Here is a 23,599-nt window from a genome sequence, read left to right as displayed (position 1 = left end):
GTCAGTTCCTGGGAGCTCCTGTGACTAATAGTTAATAATTAACATCTGACCCATCATTTGTGGTTGTGTGGGCTTATTTCAGCAAGCCCTAATGGTAAGAGAAAATCTAGTATGGATATGGATATTGTAGGAGGGGTTTATATGCCATTCAACATCTCCCTCTGAAACTCCTATTTTTTCATTCTGTAGTCTTGTAGGTTATTCCGACTAGGCCCTCCGACCGACGTCCATGCAGTTTCAAAACCGACCGACCTGGTGCAGTCACAAACTCCCATTTCCCCATAGGAGCTTGTGAAGCGGTTGGAAACCAGCTGCAGCATAAGCTCCCATAGGGAAATGGGAGTCTCTGTAAATCCATGTACCGTGTGGCAGCTACCTCATAGTCTATGCAAAGAGTTGTCGTGCTGTTCCTACCGAAAGAAAGATTGGTATAGTCAGTGGTGGATTATGGGAGGGTGGTCAGAAATTCTGACCACCCTCCCATAATCCACCTACATCACTGACTATACCAATCTTTCTTTCGGTAGGAACAGCACGACAACTCTTTGCATAGACATACCTTTAGGGCACATCGTGAATGGACCTTCTGTTCTCCTTAGAACAGTAATTGCCCTCAACTCCTTCTCCTTGATACCTAGCTACCTCATAGTGCCTGCCACATGATGCAGGGATTTATAGGGGGCACCATAGGCCCCCTGGCTTACAACTGTAGGGTTCCCCAAAGTCACTTTCCGACATGCTTTCCATGTCGGAAAGCCCAACATGGAAAGCGTATCAGAAACCGACATCATAATCCAGACAGCAGAAAAGCCATCTGTACAGGATCATATTTGATTTCTGACTAGCCGATGGGCTCCTTGAGCCCGTTGTTAGCCAGCCGGATTGACTGGTCAATTTGGATTCCGACTGCAGTAATTGTAATGTGTCGGTTGGAATCCAAAGGATGAGCGGCCGGAGGTCTACTGACCGACATCCTTATCAGGGCCAATGTGTGGATTTTAGGGTGGTATAAGCCGTTAGTATGAAGAATATGTATCTTTGATCAATATTTCTTGTTCTGTTAGACAATGTGTTAATGCAAAATATTCAAGGTGGGGCTTTTTTCTGACAGTTTGAATATGAGATCACATACAGACCTAGTCGAGGGCATGGACACACAGATGGCCTTTCTAAGCAAAAGCAACCTGAGGATCAAATTATTCCAGGTAACCGTTTAATATTATATATGTAATCAGAGTGTATGAATGAAGCAAATACATTTGTACAAGTGTAATGAAACAACAATAACTGATGAATCGGAAAAAATGGATGGAACAGGATTCTGAAAGAAGCATCAAAAATCAATTGTTCTATCAATAACATCGATGGTACGTTCCAAACAGAAAGTTACAAAATTGAGTCAGGAAATGAGCGCTTGAGCATCGCAGGAATTTGAAAAATTGTTTGTTTATTACAGCGCATCAATTGGTAGCCCCATTTATAACATAGTGTAATAGAGAAGTGTATCGTGTGTGCAAGCCTTTAGGACCAAATTAGCCTGGTGTGAGAAGCTAGCCTGGTATATGATGTCCACTAATGTAAGTGCTTTCCATTCAACAAAAAACAAGAGCACCCTATATGTCCCTGCGAACTGGGTATAGCTAATCAGCTTAAGGACAATTGTTCACAAGGAACTCATTTAGATCAACATTAGTTATTTTCAGCAAGTTCCTGATATCTTGCAGCGATTTAAGCGAAGTTAGTAATTGATAGAGTCAATATGTACAACACTTATAAGCTTCTTTAAAATTCTGTTTAGTTTATGACTTCAGAGAACCACATATGACCGGAGAGAAAACAGCCAAACAGAATTTTCTTATTCAACACTCACTTCAGCCGAAGCGAGTACTTTTAATTTGAAACTACAGAGTATGAAAATAGAAAAGTATACATAATAAACTTCTACTGTGTAATAACACTCTTTACATATTTATTACAAAAAATGGGACTTATGTGACACCAGTGTAGCGACCATAACCAACAAGTGAATAAGGCTAAAGTGACAGTTTAAAAAAACAAGGAATTGGTTATTGGAGTTGAAAGGATGTCCTTTAAGGTTTCAGAATAAATCATATCTCCTAGAGTGTGTTCTAGTGTTCTTTGGACTATCCTTAAATTGTCGACAACATTTCGACCCTCTATCATTATCGGGGTCTTCTCAGGACGAAGATTCTGGGGACTGTAAGAGTGGTATGGTGATTAGTATTCTTGGAAATTATGTGGGCTGTTAATTAAAAGGGAAGACATGAGCTTTCCCAGGTACTTCAATGTATGTCAGAGGCAGAATACTAATCATCCGACATCAAGAAATCAATTGTGGGTGCAGTCTGTGGTAACTTTCCAAAACTGCCCTCACTAGTTTTCACCATGATTATCCTGAATGGGGGAGGAAGGAGTAATAGACCACATCCTTACTCACCAGGTAAGATTTTACTATGGCATGGTGTGGATGGAGGTGTGGCATAGTTGTGAAGGGTATTTGAATTCACCAAATAGTCTTGGGTATAGTGATATATCCCAATTTGCCAGTATCTAAACCGACGGTAATAAACAAATAATGGGATCAATTTAAGGTTAACAACTCTCCAAATGCTGGTGGGGTGGCATGTCCCTGGGGCAGAACTCTTACCTAATAGTATATATGGTTGATCAAGGCAGCTCCCGAGAAAATGCTCTTACTCGAGAAAGGCATTATTAGCTCATTTATGTAAGTGGTCACCTTGCACTAGTCCAGACAACCCTTATGGTGATTTAAGAGGTCTTAAACAACCTTAGAAAGCTCTCTAAGTGGTATCTGTGCAGTTCAGCCTTCAGGCTTAGTCCAGAAGGAGTGTAAAGCAGCTTGTTTTAACAGAATGCAATCTTATAGTATGGATTAAGTTCAAAGAATCACACTAAGTATTTATAAAAATATGTGTTTATTATATAATACTCTCCAGTACATTCCAATATCTCCAACACTGAGATAACCACAATGCACACAATACTAAAGCAAAGAAACACAGTAAATAGCACAAAATACACGGTAGACCTCAGGGGGTGACCAAACCATTTACATAGAAAGATTCAAAGGTGGTATTAAAATCACCTGCAATAATTAAGGAATTGTGTGTGTCATCAAAAAACCACTTTATTTAGTATCTAAAAGCCATAAAAGTACCATGCATTAAATCACAATACAATACATGAAACACATACAGTACACAATAAAAACACATACAATACACAGTAAAATATCATAACCGAATCATCAGTAGTAGGGCGATTTGAAAAAATAAGGGAGGGAATAAGACAAAGTTCATGAAGTTGCATAAAAATCTTGGCTGTGGTTAAAACCATTAAAACAGTACATCAATGCAATAAAAAGAATTTTGTAATAAAAGGCAAGTATTAAAAGAGTAATAACATGAACTTTACAAATACTCTGATGCTAAAATAGGGTGCCAAATATTCCTGAGTCTCACAGCTGCGTCAAGAAAGCTTGCAATGTTAAAAATTTCCCATGGATCATTAAGCATTTGTAAATACAGTAAAGCGGTTTTAACCTGAATAAAACCTTTCCCTTTTAAAAGTGGCACTAAGAACCTCCTGCGGATAGCGCTATAGTGGTCACAAACCATAATAAGATGCATTGTATCCTGTATTGAAAAATGATCACAGGTACAAGGACCTGAATCACACGTCCTACTTGTATATTACCCAGAAAAAAGTGTACTAGGTTAAAACGAAATCTGGTTAAAAGCAGGTGGTGTAACGGCTTTGTGACAATCTTCAGGTAAGGTTCAATCTCAGGAGTGGTTTTTAGCACAAATGGACTTTAGCTGTCAGTTTCTTTGATTCGGTCTCCTCCCGCTCTATCTTCATCCGATCCAGTAGGTGTGTTTTTACCCATACCAAATCAACTTTTCTTGCTTTATCCAGGGAATTGAATAGGTCAGGACGTCCAAGCTAAGTTAAAGTATTCTTAACATAGTTTAACCATGACATTTTGTTGGCTCGGTCCAGATTAACACAATCCCTAATTATATTATGGTTAAGCGTTAATTGGGGGTTAAGCCAGGTTTTAAACCAGCAAAGCACCGGAGCCAGCCTAAACCTTACTGCCACATAACCAACGCAAAGTAGGAGTGGATTGAGGTACAGACAGGAGGGTACGTAGAAATAGATTTTAAACTTTCTGTATCCCCTCCATTGTCTTATATCTCCAAATGGCCAAGTCATATAATGCAATGACTATACATTTAGACCTATAAATATTGAGCATTGCATCCATTGGTTTAGCCCCCAGTCGCTGTGCAAATCGATTCACAGCGGCTGTTGACCCTGCCATCGCATTTACTTTTACTTTCTGTTGACGTACCCAGGAACCCCTCTCATCAAAAAGTACTCCTAGGTAAGTAAAGAAGGTCACCCTGATCAGTTCTGCACTTTTACAGAAAAAAGGTTTCTGTTTTTTAGGTTTCCGGCCCATGGCCATTACGTGGGATTTGGCTATGTTTACCACTAAATCCGAAGATTTCATGTAGGCCCCAAAGGAATCTAAAAGCCTCTGTAGCCCTACGGCTGTGCTGGCTAATAGGATGTCATCGTCTGCATAGAGGAGCACAGGAATAAGCCATGTCCAAGCAAGCCAATTCCAAAAACGTGCCCAAATTATTGATATACAAGGTAAAAAGTAGTGATGCTAAAATATATCTTTGGCGAACACGTCTACCTGATGTAAAGTGTCTTGTGCATTTTCCTTCTTGGTTAACCCTCACCCTTGCGGTGAGATCCTTGTGTAGGTCATCCAGGAAGTAGACTAAGCTTGCGTCAATGCCCATATCTAGTAGGATATGCCAAAGCTTGGATTTATTTACCAGGTCGAAAGCAGACAAAAGATCCATAAAAGCCACCTGTAACGTCCCTGCTTTAGCTATAGTGTATTTGCCTGCTAGTAAATATAAACTAAGACACTGGTCCATGGTACCCCTACCACTTCTAAAACCATATTGTAGATTAGATAAAACCTCGTTTTCTTCTAGGCAGTCCATTCATTTTGTTAAAATCACTCTCCCTAAGACTTTCCCTGCGGAGTCTACTAGTGAAATCTGCCTATAACAACGAGGGTACCCTCTCTGACCCTTTTTGAAAATCGGAACAATAGTAGAGGATGCCCACGATGAAGGGAACCGCTGACAGCTTGACACATTAAAAACATTTGTCAGAATTTTAGCCCAGAAGGATGGATTTTGTTTGTATAAATCCGCCAGGACGCCATCAGGGCTGGGAGTCTTATTGCTAGTCATTTGCATATTTGCCAATTCCACTTCACCCTCGTTAAAATCTATTGTATGGGAGGCCCTCCTAACTTCACAACTAATTGGCACATTCTGGCTATCAGTGACCTCATATATGGCTTCAGAGTGATGGAGCCATTGGTCTTCCGTGATGTTACATTCAATGGGGGCGTTCCCTATCCCTGTAAAACATGGTTTGTTGACAATGGCCCAGAAGCTAGAGCTGTCTTTTATAACCTCTACTAATAGCAGAGCACACTAAGCTTCTTCTTTAATTTCCTTTTTACATGTGGATAGGGCAAGCTTGTACTCTTTACGTAACCTAGCTATATAGACACAATCTTGTGGGGCTCCTCATTACCCTTGGCTATTCTCACGCTGGATGCTGCCAAGGCCTTCGACAGGGTCAACTGGTTGTACCTGTCGGGGGCCTTGGAAAAATTCGGCGTGGGTCGGGCTTTCCGCAGAGCGGTGGAACTTCTATACCATAATCCAGCTGCTTCAATATTGGTTAATGGCGGTTTGACGGAACCATTTGCTATTACAAGGGTCACACAATAGGGTTGCCCTCTATCGCCCCTGATCTTTGATCTCTATATTGAGCCGTTTGCTCCAAAAATTCGGGAGGAAATAATATCACACCTTTCAGATATAGAGACTGGGAAAAAAAGTGTCCCTGTATGTGGATGATATTATGATTATGACTTCCGATATCAGTACAGCGTTTCCGTCAGCCATAAAATTAGCATTGGAATTTGGTAACATAACCGAGGTTATGGTGTGGAATAGCATAGTAACTGGGCTGCCTGTGCAACTTTGTGATAATATGAGATATCTGGGAATAAAAATCGTTAAGGATATCAACCTGATAACTTCTACTAACTTTACCCTAGTCGCTAAAGAATGTAGGAAATTAATGGGCTCTTGGGGACATCTCCCATTGACACTCCTGGGTCGTTTAAATTTAGTTAAAATGTCCATTTTGCCTAAGTTGACTTTTATTTTCAACAGTATACCACTATATTTTGAACCAGCATTAATCTCGAAGATGCAGAGTGATATATCTTCATTTGTTGAGGGTGGGTTGGCCGGCCCAGACCTTCAGATTTACGCCTGGGCCTTTCAGATGACACATGCCAGAATGCTGCTAAAAACTCCATCAGACCAAGACATCGGGTTGATGTTTACAACATTATTACAGTGTGAAGGACTGGGGCAGTTGGGGTTCCTTTTTTAAGTTTGGAGACCCCAAATATTTCAAGAAGATCAAACTTAAGGTGTTGCAGGGCCTAGCAAAAACTTGGTACAATCTGAGAGTTACTACCAAAATAGGTTATTACTCGAACAGATCTCCTATATGGGATCTCCCTGCTCCTCCTGGTTGGGCTAACGATGTCCTGATAAGTCCATTAATTGATGCTGGAATCTCAACATGGGGGGATCTGTTTGTGGAAGGGGATATGCTTTCCTGGGAACATAAGGTGGGCCCTAATTTCTCCAGATTGACGTTTTTACAAATTTCAAGTTGGGCACAAGCATATACAGCTTGGGCTTCCCGTCACCCTCAAATGGCCCTAGGAAGAAGCACTCAACTGGAATCTTCTTTACTTGATAAAATACCTGCACCTAATGAGGTCTCCTTTCTTTACAACCTAATTTTAGAAGAGATAGACAGGGAATTTCATCTTCCAGACCAACTATGGGGCTCCTTGTTGCCTTCTTTGAATTTGCAGGAACTATGGCTAGCCTCTTGCAACGTTCTCTGGGATATAGTTAAACCAGCTTGGCTCCGGAGAAACCACTTGTATACCCTTCACAGGGCTTACTACTCTGATGCACACATGTTTTATGACTGTCCACATTTAACATCTTACTGGCATTCAATAGGCAACAAATTAACATCTTCAACAGGCTCCACCGTGGTCATAGATCTTCGGCTTGTAATATTTGGAGTAGTAGATCAGAAGCAAAGTTTAATTAATAACCTTTTGTTCTATTCTATGTTGGTGGCCCGACGAGAAATCTGCAAACGCTGGAAAGAAGCATCCCCTCCGTTGTTACATGACTGGTGCTCCTCCATGTTACAAATATCAAAAATGGATCTTTCCAGGGCCGGAAAATCAGATAAAAGAGCTTTTTGGCAGAAACTTGATTGGTCCCAATAGTTTGAGCTGGGGTTTCCCCCCCCCCCCCCCCCCCCGTTCCAATGATTACGAAGCCATGATACACTCTTTCTGCTAGAACATCTTCGCCCTTCTACTAGGCGACTTGGTGACTAAAGCAATGGTGGGAACTGGCTAATGGTAAATATCTGTCTAATGGTAAACAGGGAGTAAGGTTAGGACGGCTTACAACTAAACGCAGGGAAAACCGAGGTGCTAGAACGACCAATGGTGGCCATCTTTGATGGGCCCCATTCCTCCCCCTAAATCCTTGGTAAAAAACCTGGGAGTCTGGCTGGACTCTTCGCTGAGCTACCAAACTCACACCAAAAGAGTAGCAGCTACGTGTGTTGGCCTACTAAGAAGCCTTAATCCCATTCTTGGGTTCTTCGATCCCAAAACACGTCAGCTCATAGTCCAATCCATCATCCCCTCCCGGCTGGACTATGCTAGCGTTCTACTGTTAGGCGCTAACAAAGCAGAGACTACTAGGCTTCAACGTATTCAGAATTCTGCGGCCAGAGCTATAGTTGGCCTTCCAAGAAGATGCTCTGCTAGAGCCACCATACGAAGACTCCACTGGCTCCCAGTGGAAGCACAAATCCAATTTAAGGCCCTTCCCACTGTCTTTAAAATCCTCAAAACTGATGGCCCTGAACTCCTCCGCCCGCTTCTAACACCCTACACCCCCCAGCGCAATTTGCGCTCCCTAGGTCAACATCTAGTAGTGGTTCCCCGCACGAAACTCTGCCGTGTCGGGGGTCGCTCCTTCAGAGCTTTAGGAGCAAAACTCTGGAATTCCCTTCCCCCGAACATCCGCCGCCTTGACAATCTATCCGCCTTTCGCAAGGCAATAAAAACTCACCTGTTCCCACTGCCTTAAACCCTTGACCCCCCCCTCTCAGTTGGTTATGCTATGGTTTCTCAGCGCCGGGACGCCCCGTTGCTGGGGCAGCTGTCGCGCTTCAACAAACTCGTAACATAACATAACGGGATTACGACATAGCTGAAGGGTTTTTGGCGGATCCATACATTGATTATACCCCTACCAGTCTTTGACTGAGACAGCATGTCACTACCTTATGCCATCCTTCCCTGTCCATTGGTTCGACGGATTAGAGCCATGGTGGAGATGAGGAACACAAAAAAAAAATAATAATCTTGTGGGGCCCTTTTCAAATCTACTATCAATTTCCGGTGTGCTTCAGAGGAGTAGCTATCAAACCATTTCTCTCCTATAGTGTGCCCAGATCTTGTTGGTAAGGTGAGGTCTGACGCTACCTGCACACAAATGCCTTAGAAGGACAAAAGAACCCTGTTTGGTGTTGTCGAGACAGGTAGCAAGAATATCCCCAACCTTCTGACAGAGGTCCTGAAAAAAGAGGTCCAGGAGTATTTTGGCCCATTTTAACCTCCATCCTTGATCAGTTATTTTCAGACAGATTTCACCGCCTAACTTTTCTGATTCCCCCTTTAGGCCGCAGCCTCTGTCCAGCACTAGAATTACCGTATTATGGTCACTAAAGTGAGACCGTTTAGCATTATAAGAGGTTACTGGAGATAGAAGAGTTGGGGAAATAAAAATAAAATCTATGATGGTATCCCTCCCCGTGCTTTAAAAGTGGGAATCCTCTCATGATCAAAAGAGCTCGGCTCAAAAAGATCTACAGCGGCCAAGAGCTCTTCCAAACCCTCCCCTTAATGTGTATGTTCAAAGCATTGGGAAATTGGCCGAACCTAGAAATTCTTTCCCCAGACAATTCAAATCACATACGTGAATGTTAAAATCGCCCATAATTACAATTGAATAATACATAGTTGCTTCGTTCGATACATTTCTAGAAAACATTTCAATTTAAGTAATTGTTCATTTAAAAAGCTACTTTCTACAGCGCTATAAAAATTTACAAACAACACTTTGTTTGAGTTGTGGGCAGTGAATTCGATTGCCAGACAATTGCAAGAACCCAAGTCCACCATCCTATGAGCCCCAGTCAATTTAAGTGAGAGAAGCATTTGGAGGCCCCCTCTTGCCCTACCTGACAGGGATGGTTCCGCAGGGACCAAATAGGATGTATATCCGTCCACCCAAAAATTGTTGCCCATATCCCAGGTCTCTTGTAGCCCAACTATATCATACTCTTTTAACAGATAATGCCACCTGCGATCCTCTTTTTTGCTCCTCAGACCTGCAATATTCCAACTAATAATATTACTCTAAGCCCTGCCCTTTATCATTTTCACTGCTTTTACTCTGATGACAACCATGCGGTGGTAGTCATTTTTTTTCATCTAGTGAGGACAAGGGGAGAAATCTATTTTGGCAGTGTAAACTATTTTCTTCTACATTTCTCTCTGGAAACCCTATTGACATCTTCGGGTCACTTGCTAAACTTCGGTGAGACTTATCAGGGCAAATATCCTCCCTAATGTTGGAGTGGAAAATGGGGTGGTTTCGGATATCTGAATGGGGTCGTAGCCCCGGGGAAATGACACCCAGTGCATGTACCCCCTTGGATTGTGTGTGTCAAATAGTTCCCTGTGAGCCGTCAGTGTTTCAATGTGGGTGTTTCACTTCTCCCTCTAACCCCTCGACTATACACATTGCAAAGATAAAACCTACGAATAGCCTCCCCTGTAATATTTATACTTTAAATGAAGCAATAGTGAATGGGCACAATTGAAAATTTTATGAGGTTCGTACCCAGATTAGGAGACCACCAGAGGTTCGACCCCTCCCATTGTGACAAGCAGGAAAAAAGAAATTTACATAGCCAGACCTATGTACAGGATCAAGGCTCCATGTTTCTTGAGGAAGGCATGTATTAGATTGGTCCATGAACATGCCCCATGCGGGCCGCCAAGCTTGGATCTCACACCTGTCACATTCCAAGACAAAATATTGATAGTATTTAAATCCTCACTTTGCTCATTCTGTGTGGGGAATGGGAATCAGGCTCTCAACTGGATGGAATTCACAAATTGGGGCCAACACCATAGAATGGGCTTCATACTGCATTCCCGCATTAGGGACTAAGGGCTCCCCACCCCCAACAGGTATATGGCGGCATCTGGGTCCAATTAAAGCCAAAAGGGAATTCCCTGGAGATACCGAAATATTCTTATTCACACCATTCTCTCATACTTTCATCTCAATATTGTCACAAGACTTCGGAATTGAACCTCAATATACTTGCCAAACCAAAAATGTAACGTTCACAGTCTTTTTTTATTTTAAAAGAGGAGAATTGCTCTTTCAAGTTATTAAAATTTCAGAAATATTCCTGAAAGCTTATACATCAACAATGCATTTATAACATACAGTACATAACACAAGGACAAATTGTCCACAATATTTCATCATAAAATAACAATTTTAAAAGAAAAACATTTTCAAGAACAATATATAAAATCACAAAATCACAATTGATCCTAAGAACCCCTTCATCAAGCAATTCTAATAATCTTGCTACACCTTAATCAGATCCCATAGCCCTTTATCTTTTTTTTATATATATGGAACCTACAGTACCAGATTTACTGTGTATCTGAGGCTACCTAGGCTTTGTATGGATTCTATACAAAAGAAAAAAATGCGTTGACGCGTTTCGGTGTTATAGAGCCAATTGATGTGGAAACACCTTCTTCAGCACAGTGATTCTTTTGGGGTCACTTTTTCTGAGTATATTGGAATCCTTCTGTATATATAGAAAGATAAAAGTCAATATTGGATTGTAGCTTACAACCATCACACCTTACTCCCCCACATATTAATGTACAATGCAGGTTAATGAACTTTATGTTCCCATCTTAGAAATATAGTATGCAAATTTTCGATGTTAAATAGCACACTCAGAACATTAGCTTCTAAGTTGACAAGAAGGCCTACTATGGGTCTACTGCTGCTCTGGTAGTATATCCCTATGTAGCCCTCTCCTAGTTGTCCTATTTTCTCTGACCCTGCAGTAATACGCCATAGACAGTCCTATATTTATAAAACATAGCCTATCCTCTTAAAATCAAAGGCTTCAAATTTCACTACATGATATCATCTATGTTTTAAGTCACATTGTGGTCTTTTATACAGGATAAGCAGTATACTTGATGTACATGACAGAAAAAAATGCATTTTTATATCAACATTTCACAGGCACCTTTTATACCTACGTTGCATTTTAATGGTCGGCAACATTTACTGAAGATATATCCACTCATCCCATTCATGTCTACATTCTCACATTACAACGCAAAGAGGTACTGACCTCTTCTGCTTAGAAAGCATTCCCCCTGTTTGCCATACCTAACTCTTGCCCCAGCATCTTTACAGAGCTCTTTAATAAAGGTAATGATGCGGTTATCGATGCCCAGTTCACCCAGTGTTGCCCACAGAAAAGCATGATGAACACAATCAAACGGGGAGCTAAGATCGATGAAAGTGATAAAAAGAGCTCCGCGTTTGACGTGAGTATACTTGGAGACGAGGAGGGACAAATTTAGCCACTGTTCAATTGTCCATATTCCTTTTCTAAACCCATACTGTAAGTGGGAAACTACATTATGGTCTTCCTCTCAGTGTCGTATTCTCTTTAAAATAATTCTTCCAGCCAACTTCATTAGGCTGTCCAAAAGGGATATCGGCCTATAACAGTTGGGGTCGTCCCTATTACTTTTTTTAAATATAGGGACCACAATAGCATCAGTCCAGGTATCAATGAACCCACTCTGATTTCCCTTATTTAAAACATTTGTGAGCAAGGGGGCCCAGAAGTCCGGCTTTGCTTTATAAACATCCACCGGTATACAATCTGGTCCTGCGGCTTTGCCTGATGCACTTTCTCTAATGGCATCGTGAACTTCCTCAACAGTAAATAATAAATCTATAGGGAATGGATGGGCTGGGGGGCATTCTATACCACTATTATGTACTCCCATTTCTGTTGATGGGCATACACCTAATGGTGTTGTGCTGTCTACGGAATTTGTATGATTATACAATTGTCTAAAGTGGCTTAGCCACCTTTCACCCGTAATGGCTAAGTCCATAGTGTTAACGCTATCCCTTGGCTGGTATAAAGATTTTACCTATGTGAGTAAAAAACCTAGGACATCAGCATAATTAAATGACCAAATTAATTTAAACCAGCAAGTGTGAAGAATAAACAAAAACTAAATTTGTATACAATGTATAAATTTAATACGTATTGATTAAAAATCATATAGACAGACAAACTATATGATAGGGCTAAAAATACAATTCATTAAAACCAAACAAGAATGTCATACTACACTCCAATTCCTCAAACTCATACATATAGTAAAAAAACACAATATATTCATGTAATTAAATGACATAAAAAAATACAATCATAAAGCAACTCGACGCGCGTTTCGGCAGAAAACCGCCTTCCTCAGGAGTCTCTGCTGATAATCTAGAGAAGCAATTATAAAGAAAAAGATATATGTCATACAAGACTCGGTATTTTTCACATATTTAACATACTTGTTTAACAGATTCTAAATAGTACTAGCTCCACTATTATTTTCTACAATCTGAGTACATATTTCCTATTGCGGCTTCGTCTAGACTCACACCTACTTGATTTAAATATTACACAATTTTGGTCATCTTATGTTAGTTGATTGACAGATATTCACAGAACTACATTGCACAGTACTTATCCGTATTAACATACTGTTATCAAGATATATATTTTACAATATGGGAAACATCATAAATACATATAGCCTGAGCCACTTGTTTAATGCTAATGCCTGATCAGTGATACCACCTTTATATAGGAACAAAGGTAGGAGAAATACTTTGAACACATGATGCCAGAGATAACTATTATAAGAAGTGTGATCAATATTTTTCCTTATGACATATGTTGGTTACTTTAGTGTATCCTCATTAATGGCTTTATTAAACTAGAGAGGTTTCAAACTGATGGCTTTATTACGTTGGCGCGGGATCAGACTCGTGACTTAGCCCATATTACTATCCTACTAGAAGCAAAATATTACCTTATAATGTACAGATAGCGTCCTATCTTTCACTTGATGTTCAATCGTTGAACCACCAAAGGGTAGTTCTGGGGTGTGGGCGATGATCAATGGATCATTCTATATTATCCTGGTACTCTGATGATACAGACAAAACAAACACTATAGGTTAGGACATATGCCTAGCTATTTAAATAGGTTAGAATTGTTAACTCACTGAAAATGTTTCGCTACAATGGGGAAGAGACTCTGAAGGAATTTTTAGAGTGGATCAATTTGGCTGATGAAAATCTTAGATTCACAGCACAATACAATAATAACCAGATTGAATTTTTGGACATAATCATAAAACATTGGAATAACAAACTTATTGTGGATCTTTTCGTAAAATCAACTGCCAGGAATACTCTTCTCCATTTCAAGAGTTTCCACCCTCGAAGCCAGAGAGAAAGTATACCCTTCTCCCAGTTCCTTCGGGTCAGAAGGAACTGTTCAACTTTAGCTGACTTTGATATCCAAGCGAACAATATGCGACAAAAGTTTCTAAATAGAGGCTACCCTCACAGGTTAGTTAGAGACTCATATAAGAGAGCTAGATTTTATGATAGAGACTCTCTCCTCAGACCTAAGCCCACCAATACAAACACGCAGCTAGTTTGCATCACGAAGCACTCTACTCTTGACAACACGGTGCGACACATTGTAAACTCTAATTGGCACATCTTAAACTCAAACCCAACCAACTGTAAACTAGATAAATCAATGTTCGCCCATCGTAGGAATAAAAATCTTAAGGATCTGATTGTGCACTCCCGGTTTGCCAACAATAAAGCTTGTTCAGAATTTGTCCAAAGATCTCTTACAAACAATTTTCCTGTCAGAGGCACGGTTAAATGCTCATCCTGCAAGTCCTGCAATAATATCATTACGGGAGAATCCTTTGAACACAATGGTTGCCTAGTTAGCGCCAAAGACATGTGGAACTGCAAAACAGCTAATTGCATTTATTTTATCAGGTGTCCTTGTCTTTTGGGCTATGTGGGTGAAACCTCTAGACCCATACAGACCAGGCTTACTGAACATCGGTCTGCCATTCGTACAAACAAAACTATGGCACCCCTTGTCAAACATTTTGCAGAGAAACAACATGGACCCGACGACTTTAAGTGGTGCATTCTAGAAAAGATTAGACTCCCTGACAACAAAGGTGGCGACAAAGTCAGACGAAAGAGAGAAGTCTATTGGATTTTTGCCATGGGCACCTTCAAAAGAGGATTAAATGCTGAAATACCGTGGGAGAACGCTATTACCTAAATTAGCAACCAACTATAGATGAACGACTGTTCAGGGTTACTAATATTTCTGAGCCCACTCAACTACTAGTAACTTATATGTCTCCTATAAGTGACCCACTCTACTGAATGACTACTACGACATGAACTACGATCCCTGCTAATTGTATATATATATATCTACTATATATCCATATGTATATTGGTCCCTTTATATTTGGACCTATTGAGGCTTTGATATGCCGACCCATTGGGTATGAGATGTATTTAATTAATCACTCTTAGACTTAATATCGATTTTTAATAGTTGACAACTTCACATCAGTTAGTTAGCAGCATAGTATATATCTATCTATGTAATGCTTCCTTACATTGAATAAAATGCAGAAATGTCATCTTCAGTTTTGTCTGCTCCTTTTGGAATAGACACTACTTATTTTTTGGCCGTTATAAATATCGGGATTATTCCCTGTCCATATAGCAACTAACTGATTAGTCTGTTCATCAGCTCGCATCAACTAGATCTCGGTCTATTCATAAATATCCGGCCATAGTGATGTGCAGTGGTAGCTAAATGGAGCGCCATCTTGAAATGAGTTTGTCTCTGGTAGACGACTACAGAACTTGAATGAATTATCGTTCCTCTACACTTGACTACATACATATATCGTCTAGCCATGCAGCATTTGAATTTAGAGTGTTATCTCTAAGTGAAAGTAATATGATGATTCACTTTTATCAACTTATTCATCATGGTGGGTACTATTTAGAACATCATGGTGGGTACTATTTAGAACGCCATTTTGAAACGGTTCGCTAATTCTACATGCCGTGTTTAGACAGTCCTTCATCTCTGTCCACTACTTATTCACATAGTTCGCGCCAATATTGGAGCTTTAAATACAAGCCCATTTGTATTGATGTTAATTTTACGGCTGAAGGACCCGATGTGACGGTCCACGACCGACTGGAGCAGCACCACCTTGCTGTCCGTTTGATTTATCGTCCGACCAAGGTAAGAACCTCCGAGTTTAGTCTGAGGATTCCCATATTCTGCTAGATATCCTTCCAAATCCCCCCCTCCCCGCCTTTAACAGTAAAAGCCTGATAAACACTGAGCGCACCATTCTGACACCGTTTTTTCTACATTTCTTTTTAGTTTCATCATTATTTTCGCCATCTCGAGAACGCCGAACATTTACTGCCACGATCAAGAATCCCTAAAATAGACTCGTTATAAATACGGAAGGTATATGTTCACCTTTCTTTACAACTAGCGGAAAGCATCAATCAAGGGTTGTTTTTAACTAGCCTAGAGCAGAAAGTCGCATTTTGTGGCATCTGCCACTTTCTATCAATGGACAATCTTATTTACCCTATCATCGTAGAAATCTTTTCCCTTTCTCTATCTTTGCAGACTTTCGGGTTCCGCAATTTCCGGAATCATCGAGCTATGCCCATTATGTTCCAGAATCCCCCTTTAAGATCATCAGTGTGAAGTCGAGAGGTAGGTATATATGCCTCTCCTAGTATAAAGCTAAGATCAGTGAATAACAGACACCTTACCCAGGCTGGCCACATCTGTCTATAATTACCGATTATGGTTCCCCTTTTTTTCGATTTGACAGCTATCAAAATAAGTGTGTCTTACCTGGTGGCATCAATAACCACGGCAATACACGAAGCTCTCTCTATAGATTCTTAAAGGTAATTCCTTCTTTTTCTTGTAATTACCCTCCTACGTGTAGCGAAACATTTTCAGTGAGTTAACAATTCTAACCTATTTAAATAGCTAGGCATATGTCCTAACCTATAGTGTTTGTTTTGTCTGTATCATCAGAGTACCAGGATAATATAGAATGATCCATTGATCATCGCCCACACCCCAGAACTACCCTTTGGTGGTTCAACGATTGAACATCAAGTGAAAGATAGGACGCTATCTGTACATTATAAGGTAATATTTTGCTTCTAGTAGGATAGTAATATGGGCTAAGTCACGAGTCTGATCCCGCGCCAACGTAATAAAGCCATCAGTTTGAAACCTCTCTAGTTTAATGAAGCCATTAATGAGGATACACTAAAGTAACCAACATATGTCATAAGGAAAAATATTGATCACACTTCTTATAATAGTTATCTCTGGCATCATGTGTTCAAAGTATTTCTCCTACCTTGGGTCCTATATAAAGGTGGTATCACTGATCAGGCATTAGCATTAAACAAGTGGCTCAGGCTATATGTATTTATGATGTTTCCCATATTGTAAAATATATATCTTGATAACAGTATGTTAATACGGATAAGTACTGTGCAATGTAGTTCTGTGAATATCTGTCAATCAACTGACATAAGATGACCAAAATTGTGTAATATTTAAATCAAGTAGGTGTGAGTTTAGATGAAGCCGCAATAGGAAATATGTACTCAGATTGTAGAAAATAATAGTGGAGCTAGTACTATTTAGAATCTGTTAAACAAGAATGTTAAATATGTGAAAAATACAGAGTCTTGTATGACATATATCTTTTTCTTTATAATTGCTTCTCTAGATTATCAGCAGAGACTCCTGAGGAAGGCGGTTTTCTGCCGAAACGCGCGTCGAGTTGCTTTATGATTGTATTTTTTTATGTCATTTAATTACATGAATATATTGTGTTTTTTACTATATGTATGAGTTTGAGGAATTGGAGTGTAGTATGACATTCTTGTTTGGTTTTAATGAATTGTATTTTTAGCCCTATCATATAGTTTGTCTGTCTATATGATTTTTAATCAATAGGTATTAAATTTATACATTGTATACAAATTTAGTTTTTGTTTATTCTTCACACTTGCTGGTTTAAATTAATTTGGTCATTTAATTATGCTGATGTCCTAGGTTTTTTACTCACATAGGTGTTTACCCTGCCCTAGGAATCCATATCGGTACCCAGGGGGTCCTTGTTTTTCTCACATATAAAGATTTTACCGCCCTCCAGAAAAGAGAACTATTCTTCTGCCTTGATGCCTCCATTAATGATTCCCATGCCTCCTTTTTCAAAGTCAGCTTTCTTTCTTTAATAGAGGATTTATATACTCTCCTAGTCTATCGTATTAGGACTGGATTTTTTGGTTTTAAGGACAGGGCTCTTTTTAAATCTTTCAGTGCCTTAGTGCACTTGCCATTGAACCAACCTTCGAGCCTTTTGGTGTTTCCTTTAGGCACTCGAACCAACAGATTTTTAATGTAATACTGCACATTTTGGAGGAACGCTCGGGGCTCAATTTTTTCCCATTTAACAACATATCCGTTGGTTTTAGTTAGGTTGATCTTATATGGATAGGTGCATACAGTCCCTTTCTTATGGTGAGGCACTGTGACGTTTACACCAATAATCAGTGGATAGTGATCACTCGATAGATCTTTCCCAACTTCCCAGGAGGTTATAAATCCTGGGTTAACAGGGGTAATTAAGGCAAAATCAATTATCGAATTGCAGCCTCGGCCATTAAAGGTTGGCTCAAATGGGACAGGTGGGGAACAAATCTGGTTGACAAAAGAAAAATCAAAATTAAAAACAATGCCATTAAGAAGAGACCCCATCTTAGTGTGGGAAAAATGTATGGGACCGTCCTCCCCGTAATCCGACAGACCGCACAAGTCTGTTTCAGTAAACGAGCAGATGGTACAATTAAAATCCCCCACCCACACAATCCTTTTTTCCCCTACAAGATCTTCAACATGAAGAGTAATACAACTCATCATTTTTGCAATAGTGGGCTTCATCTCGCTACTTGACATATTATTATAAAAGTTCACTAATACGATATTCTGGGTAAGACCCTACTTAAATGATAATATTTGGAAGTGCTGGCTGGGGAGGAATTTGTGTACTTTAACATCCTCAGTAGTTGAGACATAAATACAAAGTCCCCCCTTGTTATGTCCCTGTACTGATGGAATAGCCGGAGAATGAAAAGTCTGATATCCTAACAAATGTGCTTCCTCAAGAAGCCATGTCTCTTGAAAGCAAAGTATGCCGTGATTTTGAATGATATCTAACCAGGGCTTATGGGTGATTTTACTTCCAAGACCCGCCACATTCCACGATAGCAACGAGTGAAGAACCTTGCTAGGGTCATCTCTGTTATATCCGGGTCTCCCCTTTGAATTAAGAGCATGCGGGAGGGATGTATGTGATGTGTCCGCTATTATCGTGGGGGTAGCAGAATTGTGATCATATGGGGATAACTGGGGTTGATAAGAAACAGGATTAGAATCCAAAGGAGGGCTCTTTATATTTTCCCCAGCTAATAGCAGCACAGAGCCTTCCTTCAGGTCTAAGACCGTTGGAAGTGGCCTTGGGCTATCTTTTACATTATCTTTATCAATTTCATGATATTTCTCGTTTGCCCATTGCTCCTCAAGTATGTTGGCTAGAACAGCTTGACCTGTATCGTAACCACGCGTCAAGTGCCTAACAGACGATTTTTCCCTCGTACGTGTTACATCAAGTCATTCATTCTCATCCAATCCGGAGAAGGGATGGAATAAATTTGACAACGGTATATCCCAATTATCCCTGGGATTATAGGTTTGAAAATTATCCCTGGAATTATTGGCATAAAAGTTGTTATTATTAAACAATGGTTGGTTTGAGTACATCGGTGGGAAACAGAGAGTATCATTCCTACTATGAGTCTTATGAGCAACTGGATTCATAAGTGTATTTGATCCATATGGTGCATGAGGTCTGTGCATTTTAGGAGGATAGGGAGTAGGCATAGATTGGAAAAAAGGAGAGTCATTTCCTTTATAGTATCTTTGGGCTGGATTCAAAGTTGGATTTGGTCTATGTAGACCTTCGAGTCTCCATTTATTTAGGGGAAGATAATTTGTGTTCATCGTTGGTGGATTATTATTATTTAGGGGCTTCATAAGAGCTTCCGGATAGAAGTAGCTCAAATTATGCGTAGAGATTCCTCCCTCGCACCTCCCTGGGAACCAGTCACTAATATATGTGACCAGTCTATGATCTTTAAAGTTGACGATGATCACATCCCCTTCGATATCCTTAGGTCTAGATCCCACCCAATTACATCGCCTAACTGAGACTATATCTCCGTTTAGGTGCATTGGGAGTGGTCTATTTTTCCGCAGCCAGTAAATGACTTTATTCTTAAAATTGGAGTTATATTCTGGATTACCAGCTGGCGTGGCCGGGACTCCTGTAAGGACGATGACATAGTTTAAGGATTCCGGAGGCAGATCAGCAACATTTCTAGTTTTTGTTCTAGTTATTTGGGTAGGCCTGCTTGGAGGTTTATTTATAGTATGGCCTCTTTTAGGTGTGCCTGTATGAGGGTTTTTCTTATTTATATTATCAGTATCTGTAAGGGGTTTAGTACCCGCCAGTACATTAGATTTTACTACGGCGGGCTTTTTATTTAATGTAGAAATAGCAGTTTGTTGCTTGGGTAAGTTGTTGAGAGGCTGTTTAACTACCGGGTACATATTACTTTGATCACCAGGTTTGTGACAGGCTACTACCTTTCGCTCTTGCAAGATCTGGTCCATTTTCTCTCCTAACCTTTGGACCCTTTCGGTAAGCGGGAGTATCAGAGCCTTAATAAGGCAGTCAATATCATTTAGTAGCCCATCATAACTTGGCGCAAGTATCGATTTAGCAGTCAAATGCCCTTTTGGGTCCACATTCCTTACTTCCTTAGTGATCTTGTGCAAGGAATGCATATTACTGATAAGGAGTCTGTTCCCCTTTTTGATTCCACCCTTCCTTCTTCTCTTTCTCGGTGGTGAGCGGGAGACACTGTTAAATCCCTTAGTGGGAGGTTTTTTAGACTTTTTGTCAGGTACAGTAATCAAATGACAATCCGATCCTAAGGGTGTAAACACAGGGGAAGGTACATTTATGTCGTGAAGAGCTGCTACATCTTTAGGTAAGGGGGTACTTAAGTCAATTAGCTGATTTTGCGTTGACTCAAAAGAATTATGCTCAGGAATGACTATAATATCGTTTTGGGCAGGATGATTGTTTTGGAATATGAGCGGAATACCATCTGTACTAAGTAGCTCAGCATCAGATTCTTTGTAACTAATTAGATCTGATGCGGTGCCTGTATCCACCTTCTGGGCGGGAAGTGGTCTTTGTTTTAACAGCTCAATAGAGAGACGACGCCCAGCTCGCTTCTCTGCAAGCGTAATCTCCCTATCAACTTCACTCTTCACTTTAGAAAAGAATTTGTCCAATGGACCTAAAATTGTAACCCCTGCCATGCCCGATGAAAGATTCGTTTCAAGTGAGCACATTTTAGGTGTATAAAAAAAGTTCAAAAGAACAGTATATAGGGAACCAGAGTGTACAGTCAATAACAAACCCGGATAAAGAAAAATGAATCATATAGAACATAACAATCAATGATACGAGTACAATACGAGTAATATGGGGCTATACTCAAAGTCAAAAAGTAGTGACGATACCGCAGGTTCACTTTCACAAAGTAAGGGGGATGGCCAAGCCCAGCCTCGTTCGGCCCCGGACGGCCACAGACGGTCCCGTCCTTGTCCCGGGCTTCTCCCGGCGCTTTCCCGCGCGCTTCCCGTGCAGCGGGGCCAGTCTGTTCAGTTTATTGGAGAGGGGAGGAGGCTGCAGGGAGAGCGTCTCAGGTGCTGGTAATCGAGACGGGCGGGCGCTCCTGGGACTTGTAGTCCTGCGCCCACCCTCGCTCGCAGCCCTGCTCCAACAAGCGCCCCAAGTTGCTGGTTGGGCGCTCGGTAGGTTCCTCTTCACACCGGTGTTGTAAATCCAGCAGTGACACAGACCCAAACGAAGCGGGACCCGCAAAGCGGGTTCCGCGAGAGGTGGCGGGAAGAGCAATGCAAAACAAAGCGGCTCGCAGTCCCAACCTGAGCAGCCAAGCAAGGAGGAATCCAACGATGCCCCAGGTCAAGGAACTTTTCACAACAGAGATGGTGGGGAGGAGCCTGCAGGGAGAGCGTCTCAGGTGCTGGTAATCGAGACGGGCGGGCGCTCCTGGGACTTGTAGTCCTGCGCCCACCCTCGCTCGCAGCCTTGCTCCAACAAGCGCCCCAAGTTGCTGGTTGGGCGCTCGGTAGGTTCCTCTTCACACCGGTGTTGTAAATCCAGCAGTGACACAGACCCAAACGAAGCGGGACCCGCAAAGCGGGTTCCGCGAGAGGTGGCGGGAAGAGCAATGCAAAACAAAGCGGCTCGCAGTCCTAACCTGAGCATCCAAGCAAGGAGGAATCCTGTATAAAAGACCACAATGTGACTTAAAACATAGATGACATCATGTAGTGAAATTTGAAGCCTTTAATTTAAAGTGGATAGGCTATGTTTTATAAATATAGGACTGTCTATGGCCAATTACTGCAGGGTCCGAGAAAATAGGACAACTAGGAGAGGGCTACATAGGGATATATTACCAGAGCAGCAGTAGACCTATAGTAGGCCTTCTTGTCAACTTAGAAGCTAATGTTCCAAGTATGCTATTTAACATCGAAAATGTGGGGGAGTAAGGTGTGATGGTTGTAAGCTACAATCCAATATTGACTTTTATCTTTCTATATATACAGAAGGATTCCAATATACTTAGAAAAAGTGACCCCAAAAGAATAACTGTCCTGAAGACGGTGTTTCCACATCAATTGGCTCTATAACACCGAAACGTGTCCACACATTTTTTTCTTTTGTATAGAATCCATACAAAGCCTAGGTAGCCTCAGATACACAGTAAATCTGGTACTATAGGTTCCATATATATAAAAAAAGATAAAGGGCTATGGGATCTGATTAAGGTGTAGCAAGATTATTAGAATTGCTTAATGAAGGGGTTCTTAGGATCAATTGTGATTTTGTGATTTTATATATTGTTCTTGAAAATGTTTTTCTTTTAAAATTGTTATTTTAAGATGAAATATTGTGGACAATTTGTCCTTGTGTTATGTAATGTACGTTATAAATGCATTGTTGATGTATATGCTTTCAGGAATATTGCTGAAATTTTAATAACTTGAAAGAGTAATTCTCCTCTTTTTAAATAAAATAAATACTGTGAACGTTACATTTTTGGTTTGGCAAGTATATTGAGGTTCAATTCCGAAGTCTTGTGACAATATTGAGATGAAAGTATGAGAGAATGGTGTGAATAAGAATATTTCGGTATCTCCAGGGAATTCCCTTTTGGCTTTAATTGAACCCAGATGCCACCATATACCTGTTGGGGGTGGGGAGCCCTTAGTCCCTAATGTGGGAATGCAGTATGAAGCCCATTCTATGGTGTTGGCCCCAATTTGTGAATTCCATCCAGTTGAGAGCCTGATTCTCATTTCCCACACAGAATGAGCAAAGTAAGAATTTAAATACTATCGATATTTTGTCTTGGAATGTGACAGGTGTGAGATCCAAGCTTGGCGGCCCGCATGGGGCATGTTCATGGACCAATCTAATACATGCCTTCCTCAAGAAACATGGAGCCTTGACCCTGTACATAGGTCTGGCTATGTAAATTTCTTTGTTCCTGCTTGTCACAATGGGAGGGGTTGACCCTCTGGTGGTCTCCTAATCTGGGTACGAACCTCATTAAATTTTCAATTGTGCCCATTCGCTATTGCTTCATTTAAAGTATAAATATTACAGGGGAGGCTATTCGTAGGTTTTATCTTTGCAATGTGTATAGTCGAGGGGTTAGGGGGAGAAGTGAAACACCCACATTGAAACAACTCACGGCTCACAGGGAACTATTTGACACACACAATCCAAGGGGGTACATGCACTGGGTGTCATTTCCCCGGGGCTTCGAC

The 23,599-nt window shown here is 40.7% G+C and overlaps 1 protein-coding gene and 1 long non-coding RNA gene across 2 annotated transcripts in view; both read right to left on the bottom strand.

Moving 5' to 3' along the window:
* The window catches only part of LOC147717962 (histo-blood group ABO system transferase-like), a 59,531-nt gene that overhangs the window by 32,464 nt on the left and 3,468 nt on the right, over positions 1 to 23,599 (bottom strand). The window lies entirely within an intron of this gene.
* LOC147717963 (uncharacterized) lies at positions 2,941 to 6,560 on the bottom strand. The gene is made up of 2 exons (XR_015296108.1): positions 6,266 to 6,560; positions 2,941 to 6,183 (listed from the first exon to the last, which is right to left on the bottom strand). It is a non-coding gene; the product is annotated as an uncharacterized LOC147717963 (long non-coding RNA).

Source organism: Lissotriton vulgaris, chromosome 5, assembly GCF_964263255.1.
Source record: "Lissotriton vulgaris chromosome 5, aLisVul1.2, whole genome shotgun sequence".
Lineage (NCBI taxonomy): Eukaryota > Metazoa > Chordata > Amphibia > Caudata > Salamandridae > Lissotriton > Lissotriton vulgaris.
Note: the sequence above shows the minus strand (reverse complement) of the source record. Positions and strands in the feature narration are given on the sequence as shown.